This window comes from Symphalangus syndactylus, chromosome 22 (genome assembly GCF_028878055.3).
Source record: "Symphalangus syndactylus isolate Jambi chromosome 22, NHGRI_mSymSyn1-v2.1_pri, whole genome shotgun sequence".
NCBI classification, from domain to species: Eukaryota; Metazoa; Chordata; class Mammalia; order Primates; family Hylobatidae; genus Symphalangus; species Symphalangus syndactylus.
Window position 1 is genome coordinate 31,678,397 of NC_072444.2, and position 13,678 is coordinate 31,692,074.

Sequence of the window (13,678 nt, forward strand, 5' to 3'; positions counted from 1 at the left end):
ACATAACACACACATACACACACACACACATACACACACACATACACAGCCTACTAGAATTAATAAGTGAATTCAGCAAAGTTACAGGGTGCAAAACAACACACAGAAAATAATTGTTTCTATACACCAGCAAAGAACAATATATGAAAAGAAAATTGAGAAAACAATTGCATTTACAATAGCATATAAAAGAACAAAATACCTAAGAAAAAATTTAGCCAAAGAGGTGAAAGACTTGAGTACTTAAATACTTTAAATACTTGGATACTTAAAAGTAAAGAACTTCGATGCAAGAAGTTAAAGACCTAATTCAATGGAAAGACATCCCATGTTCATGAATTGGAAGACTTAATGTTGTTAAGATTACCCAAAGCAACTGCAGAGTCAATACAATTTCTATTGTAATTCCAACAACCTTTTTTTGAAGAAGTGGAAAGCTGATCCACAAATGCATATGGAATTTCAAGAGTCCAAGTACAAAACCATATTGAATAAAAAAAGAACAAAGTTTGAGGACTCACATTTTCTAATTTCAAAACTTACTACAAACATATGCTAATCAATACAGTATGTATTGACGTAAAGATTGACAAATGGACTAACAGAATAAAATCAAGAGTCTAGAAATAAACCTATATATCTATGGCCAATATAATTTTGACAAAAGCACCAAGACTATTCAACAGGGAAAGGAATAATTTCTTCAGCACGTGGTACTGGCATAACAATAGCCACATGCAAAAAAAAATGAAGTTGAACCTCTACCTCACAGCATCTACAAAAATTAAACCATAAAGAATCAATGACTTAAATACAAGAACCAGACCTTGGATTCTTGGATGAAAACAGGGGTAAATCTTTATGACCTTGGCTTTGACATTGGATTCTTAGATATAACACCAAAAGCATGAGCAACAACAACAACAGATGGATAAATTGGACTTTACTAAAATTAAAACCTTTTGTACATTAAAGAAGATTATCAAGAAAGTGAAAAGATGACTGAAAGAATGGGAGAAAATACTTGAAAATCATAAATCTTTTTAAGTTTAATTTTTTTTTTATAGACAATGTCTCATTCTGTTACCCAGGTGGGGGTGCAATGGTGCAATCATAGCTCACTGCAGCCTCAAACTCCTGGGTTCAAGGGATCCTTCTGCCTCAGCCTCCTAAGTAGATAGGACTACAGACACATGCCATCGCACCTGGCTAATTATTTATTTTTTATAGAAACAGAGTCTTGCTGTGTTGCCTAGACTAGTCTTGAAATCCTGGTCTCAAGGAATCCTGCCACCTTGGGTTCCCAAAGTGCTGAGATTACAGTCCTGAGCCACCACACCCAGCCTGCAAATCATAAATCTGATAAAGGCCTAGTATCCCAAATATTTAAATAACTCCTACAACTCAACAACAACAACAACAACAAAAAGACAAACAGCCTAATTAAATGGTGAGCAAATGATTTCAATAGACATTTCTCTAAAGAAGATATACAAATGGGCAATGAACACATGGAAAGACACACCATGTCATTGTTCGTTAGAGAAATGCAAATCAAAAGTACAATGATAAATTATTTTACATCCACTAGGATGGCTATAATTTAAAAACAAGCAGACAATAACAAATATTGGCAGCAAGTATGTGTAGAAGTTGGAAATCTTATACATTGCTGGTGAGAATGTAAAGTGGTTCAGTGACTGAGGAAAACAGCAGGTTGGCAGTTCCTCAGAAAGTTAAATACAGAATTGCTGTATGACCCAACAAATCCACGCCTAGGTACACATACGAAGGGATTGAAAACAGGCACTTAAGCAAGAACTTTGCATGAATATCTACTGCAGCACCATTCATAATATCCAAAGGTGGAAGCAATCCACATGTTCAAAAACAGAGGACTGGATAAGCAAAATGTGGTCTTTCTATGCAATGGAATATTACTCAGCAATAAAAAATGAAGTACCCACACATGCTACAATGTGGATGAACCTTGGAAATTTGACGGTAATGAAATAAGTGAGGCATTCAATTTACAAGAAATAGCTGGAAATAGAAACTCCACAAAGACAGAAAGCAGACTGGTGATTGTCTTGGGCTAGGAAACGGGAAATAGGGAGTGACTGATTAATGGGGACGTCTTTTTATTTCAGGTTGATGAAAGTGTTTTGGAATTAGATAGAGGTGGTGTTTGCACAATCTCGTGAATGTACTAAATGGTATGAAATTGTCCCCTTGCAATGGTTAATTTTATATTAAGTGAATCTCAACTTGATCAATAACAAAAGATATTCTAAGCACTGAAAAGAAAGGAGGGAAAGAAGAGGAGGGAGAGAGGGAAAGAGAGAGAAAGGGAGAGAGGTAAGGAGAGAAGGAAGGAAAGAAGGAAGAAAGGAAGGAGGGAGGGAGGGAAGGAAGAAAAAGGAAAGAGGAAAGGAAGGGAGGAAGGAAGGAAGGAAGGAAGGAGGGAGGGAGGGAGGGAGGGAGGGTGGGAGGAGAGAGGGAGGGAGGGTGGAAGAAACAAAGAAAGGAAGGAGGGAGGGAAGGAAGGAAGGGAAGAAGATGGGAAGGAGGATGGAGGGAGGGAAGGAAGGAAGAAAGGAAGAAAGGAGAGAGAGAGGGAGCAAAGAGGGAGGGAGGGTGGAAGAAGCGAAGGAAGGAGGGGGGAAGGAAGGAAGGGAAGAAGAAGGGAAGGAGGATGGAGAGAAGGAAGGAGGATACAGGGAGGGAGGGAGGAAGCAACAAGCGAAGGAAGGAGGGAGGGAAGGAAGGAAGAAAGGAAGGGAAGAAGGAGGGAAGGAGGATGGAGGGGGAAAGGAGGGAAGGAAGGAAGGGGAAGGAAGGGAGGGAGGAAGAGGAAGGAAGGAGGGAGGGAGGAAGGGAGGGAAGAAAGAAAAGAAGGAAGGAAGAAAGGAAGGAAGGGAGAAAGAGGGACGGAGGGATGGAGGGAGGGAGGGAGATGGGAAAGGACAGAGCAAGGAGTTGGTTGGGAATGTTCTACAGGCCCAGAGGGGACAAAGAAGCAGTCTTGGCCTATGTAATCTGAGAGCACTCAGTGGCTTCTCAGAGAACTCAGATTCCAGGCTCAGGCAAATCTGAACCCGAGTGCATTGTTTCTGGACTAGAAACAGCACTGACAAAACCTTGAAGAAAGATGAATTTTAAGGCATTCTCTTTCTTACCTTCGAGGACTTTCTTGCTCCCCCATCTTCAGTGTCTTCTTGCTCCCAGGTTGTCCTACCTCACTTGACTAATGTGTTTTCTTGTTTAGGCGGCCATCAGCTACTTATCTTGTCATATGACTGACCTGACTTATTTTCCCTACAGCATGGAGGAGCCCCTGAATCAACTCCCAGGTCCGTCTGCCTCCCAGGGCGGCACATCCCTGTGTGTCCTCACCAAGATTTCTTGCTCTCAGGGTGGGCAGGGGCTCTCCTGGGTGCAGAGCAGTGGGCACCCTGCTGGCCCAGCCCCCTCCACATCCCACTCCCTCCTCACCCATTTTATTTCTGTCTGTTTCCTCGTTAGCATTTCTCAAATCAGAGCGTGGGTAGTCTTGGTCTACATACTCGCAACTCTCCAGTGATCACCCTCTTTCTTGTTCTTAGGGGATTCTCTGGCTTCCCAGCTTCTTTTAATCAGTTGTTTTTAAGGGTCTACAGGGAAATGACCATCATTTCAGAAATTCAGGGCATCAAAATGAAAAAGCCAACTTCAAGGGAAAGGCCTTCCCCCTACCTTCACCCTCTCTGCCCAGGGAGGCCGTACCAATCAGCCTGACCCTGATCACAGTGAACAGAGGGAGGCGTGGGAGATGGCTTCCTGGGGGATGGCTGTCAGGGATGACTGGCAGGTGCTGATTCCCCCAGTGGTTGCTTCTCTGTGCAGTGGAAGAGGCAGGGCATGGGGAGATCAGAGGTGTTCTGGCTTCCAGCCTCAGCCCAGAGGTTCCGATGGGACCTTCTCTCACTCCTGCCTTCTCTGCTCTTCCTTTGCATGTCTGCAAAGTCGGGGGATTGGGTCACCCTGTAACATGCCTTCTGCTCTGGATTAAACCCTTTATTTCTCTACTTTTGAACTGTGGAAGTAGCAGTGTCCTAAGGTCCAACTTCACAGCCAGCACAGCTGAGGATGCAGAAAGCAACTCCTCTCCTCAGGCTTTCACGGAAGTTAGGTGAGGTTGGCCAGGCCCTGCCCTCATCCCAGATCTGAAGGATTATCAGACACCTGCAATCTCCCCCGAGGACCACCACCTTGTGTGCTTCTGGGAATTTTGTGTTGCATATAGGTTTTCATCACCATTAAATAACTGCAATAGAGTAGGAGTCAAATTCCGTGTTCTTCAAAGATCATTGATTCAGATAGACTGAAACTCTATCTATCAACCCTGAAGTTTGTGCACAGAGCTGAAGATGGAGGGGCTTAAGTGTGCCAAGTTCTTCACCTTGACCCCCACGCATGCACACACACCCCCACCAAAACCCCCATCAGTGCTGAGAGGCTGGTGGCAGCAGGAGGAAACCACGGCGGGAAGAGGCATAGGATGGACCTCCAGAGGACAAGATCAGAGATGGGGAACTCCACGTGGGTAGCAAAGACATCTCCATGGAACACAGACATTTCTTTGAGGGCTCTGGGGTGGTGAGAGGGTCTGGGGAGGTGAGAGGGTCTGGGGAGGTGAGGGCTCTGGGGTGGTGAGAGGCTCTGGGGTGGTGAGAGGGTGGCTACCTCAAGGAAATCCTGGCTTCTGGCTTCCTGGAAGCCTCTTCACCACATTCTTCATGAGTCAGCAACAGGAAATAGGGGTTGGGGAACCTGCTCCCTTTGCCCACCCTATGTGTTTCCTCTGATAGTGGAGTGGGGGGCTAGGGTTATGCCATGAGAAATCTGAATGACGGGGCTGGCCAGCCAATTCCCAGAGGACTGCGCGTCTCAGGTATATACCCTGAGGCAGAGCCACACCTGTGCATCAGGGGCCTGAGTCCAGGTACCTGGAGGAGGAACAGCCCCAGCTACTGGAGGTGATCAAGATGAGAAGGCCTGTCCATGCAGAAGACTATAGGCAAGAATTCACTCTAGGGTGCTTGAGGCATAGGAAACATCAGAGTTCATGATTTCCAAAATCAGAAACAACCTCACTTCATCCTTTCCTCCAGGGTTTGAAGGAAATAATCCCAGACACTTGTGAGTGTTTATCTAAGAGCAGACCCTAGACCAGCAGATTCGACTCCCCCATCTCACATCCTAACCCCTCCCAGACTTTCAAGTTGTGGCGCCCAAGCTCCCAATTCCCTACCACCATTCAAGACCCTATGGCTCTGGGGTGGTCCATGTAATTCATCACCCTCCACCCACTCAGACTTCTAGAGCACAGGTGTCATAGGCTACCTTCCCACCCACGGGAGCCCCACCACTCCCCACCCACATGCCTCTAGGACAGTTCAACTGTAGACTTTTAGAGCTTTCTAGGACAAAGGCACATGGACTCTCCCTGGGCATGATTCCTGGGCCACCACCCCCTGGCTGCTCCCTGGAAGGAAACAGCTCTTCTTTGGTGATAAACTGGCCACAGTTAATTTTGCAAACACAAAGACCTTCCATGCCCATCTTTTATGCTGTATGTCCTCCTGAGCTGCATAAAGAGAGATAGTTCCTGAGGCCTTCCTGGAGGTTGTGCCCTTTGAGGGGAATTTGGAGAGCACCTGGGAAGTGCAATTGATGGGAAGTACAGGAGAAAGACTCTGGATTTCAGGGCCAGGCATCCAGACAACATGACTAGAGAGCAACGGCAGGCAGGGACTGGAAATGGAGCTCATGACAGAGCAGGGCACCTTTTGAGGGCTGTTGACCAGGCCAGGGGCACCGGCAGAAAGGCACCATGAAGGGATGGCATCTGCGGAGAACACAGTCTCAGTGCAGTTCTCAGAGAGGTCCTCAGAGAGCAGCTCCTGGGGCTTCCGTGGAGCCTCAGCCCACCCAGGCCTACAGAAGTGAAATCTGCATCTTAGCAAGCTCCCTGCAGGGTTCTGTGCCCAGTAAGGCTGGGGGAGCAGGTTCTAGGGTCTCACGTGGATCCATGGTGGTGGGGAGACAAGCCAAGGTGTTAGTCCCAGATGAAACCCCCACCTGCAATGGATTTGGGCTTAAATAAAAGCTCCTTGAGGCCGGGCACAGCGGCTCATGCCTGTAATCCCAGCACTTTGGAAGGCCGAGGCGGGCGGATCATGTGGTCAGGAGATCGAGACCATCCTGGCTAACATGGTGAAACCCCACCTCTAGTAAAAATACAAACAATTAGCCGGGTGTGGTGGTGGGCACCTGTAGTCCCAGCTACTCAGGAGGCTGAGGCAGGAGAATGGTGGGAACCCAGGAGGCGGAGGTTGCAGTGAGCCAAGATCGCGCCACTGCACTCCACCCTGGGTGACAGAGCGAGACTCTGTTTCAAAAAAAAAAAAAAAAAAAAGTTCCCTGAAGGCAGGGCCCTTACCCCAGATCCTGTATGTAATAGGTGCTAGATCAATATTGTGATCAGAGAAAAAAAATCTGTTGGACGAGATGATGACAGCAGTTTGCCCAAGGCCTCCAAAGTGGACTTCATTTTGAGAGGGAATATATCTATGAAGCAGTGGGTTTTCAGAGTGTACAAAAATGGCAGCTAAACTTCCTCATGGATAGAGAAGTGAGAGTGGAGCCTGCAGTCGGTTATGAATGGAAACACAGTGACACACTCAGATCCAGCTCTTAGACAAGTTCCCAGTGCCCAAGCCCATTTCTTATCTTCCTGAACCCCCAGACCCCTCCCCCTGCTCAGCACTCACTGAAGGCTGGGTCTTTCTCCATTCGGAAAGTGCCATGGTAGTTTCCTGGGAAGGGAAGAATCGATGGAGTCCAAGGTCTCCTTGGCTGCCTTTCTGCCTCTCACCCCTCCTGAAACCTAGGAACTGGACAAAAAGAAGGAGAGGGTCTTGAGGTTTGCAAGTATCTGCTAGGGAAGCCAGTGTGAGTGACAAGCAGTCTGTCTAGGACCACTTACTTCGGACATTTCCCAAGCCTTGTAAAACCAATGAAAATGGCAGCAGAGACCGGATGAGGCTGCCTTTGAAAGGAAAGCGTGTGGCAGCTCTTTGAAACCTGGGCAATAACTTCAGATCGCAAGGCAAATAAAGCACAATGAGTGACAAAGGCAATCGCTAAGTAAATAGTCCTTAAACCCAGAATGATGAATTGCCATATAGAAGCACAATCCCGAAAATTATATCCCAGGTAGAAATAGAAATGTACACATCCAGGCAGACAGGGAGGGGGCCCGAGGCTGCAGGGTGGGCTGGAAAACCTCAGCCAAGAGCAATGTCCATCCAGGGAGGGCAGCTGGCCTAGGTAGCCCTGCCCTTAGCTGCAGGCAGCTGGAGTTGCTGGGCCTGCAGTGGGTGGGAGTGGGAGAAGGCAGTGCAGGAGGAAGGGAGAAAGCAAGCCTCAACTTCAGCATTATGGTAGGAGCTGAGTGCACGGCTGCCCAAAGTAAGGGCCCCAGCTAGTAGCAACAGGAGTCAAAAACTGCTGCAGGAACAGCAGAAAGCACAGCAGATGGTGGCCCAGCGGGTAGAGGGTTGGGTCTGTGTTGGTGACAAAATGCCACAGTGTGCAGGGATCACTGTCCTCCTGCCCCTCCTCCTCCGTAGGACAGATTCTTTCCAGAGACCTCAGTATACACAATTACTTTGCCAAGCTCTGACCACCACGATTAGGTTGCCAAGCTCTGACCATGGGATGCAATATAAGTGAATCAAGGCTCATGGCCCAGGGAAAGGGACTAGAGGCTGTTTCTGTCCTAGTGGCTGATTCTTAGACAGCACTTGCTTCATGTGGGGCATGGCTCTTAGGACTCTTTATGTTCACTAATTTCATCCTCACAGTAACCCCATCAGGCTGATGCTATTTCCAGTCCTATTTAACAGAAGAGCTGAGAGCTGGAGGTGGTGATGATGATTACTGGTTTCCTCAAGGCCTATCCCCGGGTCGGCCTTGCTTGGTGGTACACGTCAGCTTTTCTTCCCAGCCTCCCCCACCCGACTCTTGGCTCCTCTCCACACCCCTGCCACCAAGTCTCCTGACCACACATGCCCTCTGGCTTGTACGTGCTTGGTCTTGTGGCCTCTGTACTCCACTGACCTGGGGTGTCATTTTTGGAAAGTTGCCACTGATAGATGTCAGTCACTTTGACTAACTGGCACCTCTCACATCCTGGATGCATAGCATTCGGAAGATAACAGCGTGGCTTCCAGCAATACTATATGGGATTCTCAGTCTTTTCCAGGCTCTGTGGGGTAGGGGATGCTGCAGTTTCATTGGATAAACCAGAAAAACTCAAAACTCAACCAGGAACCAGGCCGCCTAGCATGATCTGTACAGGAGCTAGAATCAAGGGACTCCAAGATTCTAAGGTAAGGCAGCATCTACACTGGTCCACAGATAAGGTGAAAAGAAAAGAGCAGCCCAGCAGCAGAGGAAACAGGAGGGGGAGTCCCAGGCAGAGCTGATGGAGTTGGGAGGGCATCCACTGCTACGGGGCTTGGCTATGCGTCCTACAGTCTTTCTCAACAGGCTCAGCTTCCTACCTGCACTCTGGGCTCTGACCTAGTTCCTCAAGTGTTCACACAGGTATGGGCAATTGCAGAACATGGCGGCCACCAAGGAGCTCCATGAACACTGCTTCTGCTGAGACCTGGAATCTATCTCCCTTCCCTTGGACCTCACCACTGGAATGTGCTGGAAGGGGCAGCATGTGATTTTCAGGGGTGAGCCTTTGGAAGACTTCCAGCTTCTGATTTAGCCTCCTGGGATGCCAGCCGGCACGGAAAGAGTTGCCATTTTTCTGCTGGAGTGGCCACGTGGAGATGCCTCAGCTGGCAGACACACGAGTGAGGTCATGTGGCATGCCCCAGCCCTGGCCTTGCTCTTGGCTGAAGGTGGACACTTGAGTCACCCACGCTGATACAAATGGGGACACAGGAGCACCCAGCTGAGCCCAATCAATCAACAGGACCGTGAAAAACAATGAAGGGCTATTGTTTTAAATCTCTGTGCTTCGGGCTGGTTTGTTACGCAGCAGTAGGCAAGAGAAGCACCTGGGTGGGGAGGCTGCTGGCCAGAAAAAAAAAATGTGGGGAAAAGAACATTGAAGGAGGGAGGAGTGTGATTTGAGATCAAAATTGCTCTGAGCTGCATACAGATAATAGAGAGCTGATTACATATAGGGATTTCTCTCAGAGAGAAAAGTGTTAAGTTCTCCCTCTTTTCTCCATCCGCTAACAACTTCAATATTGAGTTGTATGAGAGTTACATAAGCCCTTTTGTATAGAACAGAAATAGCCCTCATGCGAAGTGGCCAATTGAGTTATTTATGGTATTTTAACAGCTAGTTTGCATAGCTCTGCAGTTGATCCAGCTGATTATTCCTCAATCAGCTGCTAACACAGGCACGGAAAAAATAAAATAAAATCAACGGCTGTGCAGCCGATCAGTAACCACAAATAGATGCAGCCAGGCTGAACCCAAAGTGGATCCCCACATGACAGCCCATGCCTGGGCAAGACCAGAGGTCGACCCTTGGGTGTCCGCGTGCGGTCTTTCCTCCGTGATCACCCATGTTGGTTTTCCAGCTATTCTTGCTGATATTTCTATGGACAAAGAGGGCTGATGAACAAAAATAGTTAGGGTTTTATCTTTTCCAATTTATTCAAAAGACAAATAAATGGGTGCTATTTTTTCTCCTTTCTCCTGATTTTGGACCTCAGGTGCACACAGCTGGGCAATTATATGCTTCAGCTCCCAGCACACTGCCATTATTGTCCCTTGCAAGTTACCTCTCTTGTTTTATTTTACCTTAGTTTAGTATTTTCCTCTTATCACTCTCCCTCAGTCCCACGTGCACCTCTGCAGGCACTGGCTCCAATGGATTTTATGTCTGTCTGCAGATATGTGAGTGTCTGAAAACACACAGTGCTCTTGTGTTCACTCGCCCTGCAGAGTCCGCATTGGACTAATCCCTACTATCTCGCTGCTCCACATCTGTGCCTGGGGAACTGAGCACAGTGGGAGGAAAACACAGATCCCTATTGCTAGTCTTTCTGTATGTGGGCAGCCAACATCCTGAAAGGGTCTTTGGTGGGGCCAGGACCTCCCACTATGAATCCGTTGGGTCCACTCCCCGACTTTCCCAAAAGACCTTGTCACACCTTCTCTGGCTTTAAACCTTGAAGCCCTCCTCCAAAATGCTCCCTCCATAATAATGAGCTCCTTCCAACTTCGTGGAGAAACCGGAAACCCTTGAAACCAAATCCGATCTGTACCCACCCTCACGTTTACTACGTCAGAGCCTCTGTCTTCTTTCCTGTTGGGATTCATCTGTTCTTGTCTCCCCAAAGCTAATCCCTGCACCTATGCCAACTCCTTCTCCCTCCCACACGCTCAAGGGCACCATCCAAAAATTGCCACATTTTCTCTCGCTCCTGGGTCATTCCATGAGTATAAAAACATGCAGTCATAGCCCTCATCATTTGTCAGAAAATGTCTTTATTTCACCTATACATGAAAGCACTCTGTGTTTGTGAATGACAATATTAGGGTGAGAACAATCTAAAAATATTATCCCACTCTTTTCTGGCTTCCATTTTTTCTGTCATAAAACCTACAATTGGTGTGATTAGTGTTTTTTGTTTTGTTTTGTTTCTATTTTGTGTTTCTGATAATCAGTTTCCTTCTCCCTAGTCAATTTTAGGATTTTCATGTTCTTTGGTTTCGATATAAAGCCTTTAGTTATGGATTTCATTTCATTTCCTGCTGCTTCAGATTCACAGTGTTCTTTGAGTCTGGGAACTAAGTTTTTAAATGTTACTCTGTAAAAATTTCAGCCATCATCACTTTGCATAGTCATTTTCTCCACGTTTTCTTTATTTTATTTAATTTTATTTATTTTACCTTTTAGCTCCTTCTGGAGTGCCTATGTAATATTTATTAGACTTTTTTGTTCTGTCCTCTGTGTTTCTGATCTTTGAATGTTTGATTCATGTTTTCTGTCTCTTTCATTCTGTACTGGATAATTCTGTATAATCACCTCAGGTCTGTTTTCCAGTTTACTAATTCTCTTTAGCTATGACTTTTAAAAAACCAGCCCATTGCATTTTTAATTTCAGGTAATTTAATTTTAACTTCCATCTATTTTGTCCTTCTTTCAAATTTGTCTAAAGATTTTTGTAATCTCATTTATTTGCCCATGTCTTCAAATCATTTATTTTATTTTAAACCATATGATTTATATTTCATACATGATAACTCAAATGCATGAGGCCTTTGTGTGGCTCATTATTGTGAATGTTGTTTCTGCTGATTCTAATGCACAGTAGCCAGTTCCTTCATGTGTTTTGCAATTTTCAATTGTGAGCTTAGGTTTGATTGATCCTATCTTGTGGGAATCTTTAGGAATCTGTGTTGAGTTACATTCCTCTAGAGAGGATTTGTGTTTACTTTTCCCTTGTACCTGGAAGCACTAAAACCCAGGGCCTCATCCAGTGTTCTCCTCAACAAAAAAATTACATAGCACTTTATACATGCCACACACAGTAAAAGTTGCATTCTCCTTTTAAAGATGAAGAATGCAGAAAAAGGAAATTATGCACCTTGACCAAAGTCACTCACATTGTTTATGACAGGGCAGTCACAAACATGCTGTCAGTCACTCTGCTATGATATATCTCATCTATGATACTTGCTCATCTCTGCAGCAAGTACAAATTCAAACCCTTAGCCCAGTGCCATGAGGGCCAGGCAGGGATCACATATTCTCAGGCAAAGCTGATAATACAGCTTTCCTTCTGGCCCCCAACTTGCCACAGGTAGATTTTTTTCCCATAGCCAACCCCTGTCTTTGAGAAGGTAGAACTGAGAGGTACTAACCTTATATAGAGGGCTCAGCTTCAAACTTTCGTCTCTAAGAGGCCAGGGTTTTGCTTAATGCCCCATGCATTTGTTAAAACCAACAAGCCTGCATCCCTGGTGTCGGTGAATGTCCCAAGGGCAGCTATTACTCCAGCCTCACCTACCACTCTAATTTTACCTGCTGTTTCTTTTCTTGACTCCCAAGTTTCCTTTAATTCTTGTGAGCTCAGCTTTTCATTTAGTCATGTTTGTTGTAATTTATTCAACATTGCCAGGTCTTTTTTAGTGAAAGAGCTTTTAAGGATTTCTAGACTGCTCTGTTGCCAGAAACACAAAGTTTTCTTTTTCTCTATTTTACTTTTAAATGTATGCTCTTCATCCACTAAGATCTGAGGGTCCCCGGCTTTGATTGGTGAGTACTAACTCTTGAGGGTCTCTATGGCAAAGGTTCTGAAGCCTTGCTTGTATTCTACCTACATTTAAATGACAGCTTGCTTGAATGTCCAGTTCTGGGGTTGAAACTCTTTCCTTCCACTTTTGAACCTCATATTTCTCAACAGTGACACTAAGACATATAAGTTATATTTTTAATCTTATTCTTTTTTCTTTGCACGGCATCTGCTTTTTCTCTTTGAAAGTTTTTAGAATCTTCTCTTTCCTTTGATGATATTAAGTCTAATTCTAATGTGTCTAGGTAAAGTTTAATTTCTTTTTCTATATTTTAATCTTTCTAGCTGGGCCCTCTGTGAGCCTTTTCCATCTGAGAAAAACTTTTTTTCTAAGTCTGTGAAATTCTTGGTCTTTTCTTGTTTTTCAACAATTCTTCTTTCCGTTTACCTATTTCTGTCCCTGTGGGACTCCTATTATTTGGATGTCTAGAGCTTGTTCCGCCTCATCCAGGTTTCCAGCTCATTCTTCTCTCTTTAACCCTTCCTTGTGCCTTCTGAGTGAGCTTCTCATTCCACCTTCCACCTCCTCCTTGTCTCTCTGGTATTCTGACATCCCAACCATCTCCTGGGTTCACTATTTAAAATACTGTCATTTTAGACTACTTTTTCTCTGATTCCTTTTCATGTATCCCTGGACTTGCTTCATGTTTTTAATATCCACAGCTACCAATCTGAGGACGTTTATAAAAATTTTTATTTTAAGCTTGTTTTCTGCCTAATCCATTGATTTTGTTTTGTCTAGTACAAGCTGTCTTTTATGAAACAGCGTGCATGCCTCTCAAATATCCCCCCAACTTTCCTTTAGAAATCTCAGCTGCTTTTGCTGATAGGTGCATCCTCCAGATAGGGTAAAGTCGTTGTCCTCAGCTTGGGCTCCTCCGAGTAGAAGGGGTGGTTTTTCTTTCCCAGTGGTGTCAGAGGGTGCTTCAGAGTTGAGGCCCTCTCGTGTTGCAGTCTGGGCTCAATCAGCCCCACCAGCCCTTCTCTCTTGCTCCCCCAGTCTCATCATCAATGTCTCAGTGCCTCTGTCCAGACACAGTTTCACTTTGAGAATTGCCTCTAGATTTGTCACTGGTCACTTGAGAAAGTGGAAAGAGGGTGAGCAGGGAACAGGAAGCTCTTGGAAGCCCATTCACAGGACTGCTAGCCCCTCTCCCAGTTGAGCTCCAGCGTTGCTCTGTGCTCACCTTTTTGTTTTGCTGGAAGGTGAGCTGGGGTGGAGAGGGGCCTGCTGATTTGACCACTGTGCTGCAAACAGCATGTCAGGAGCTGAGTTGCAGATGTCTGGGCCTCTGATA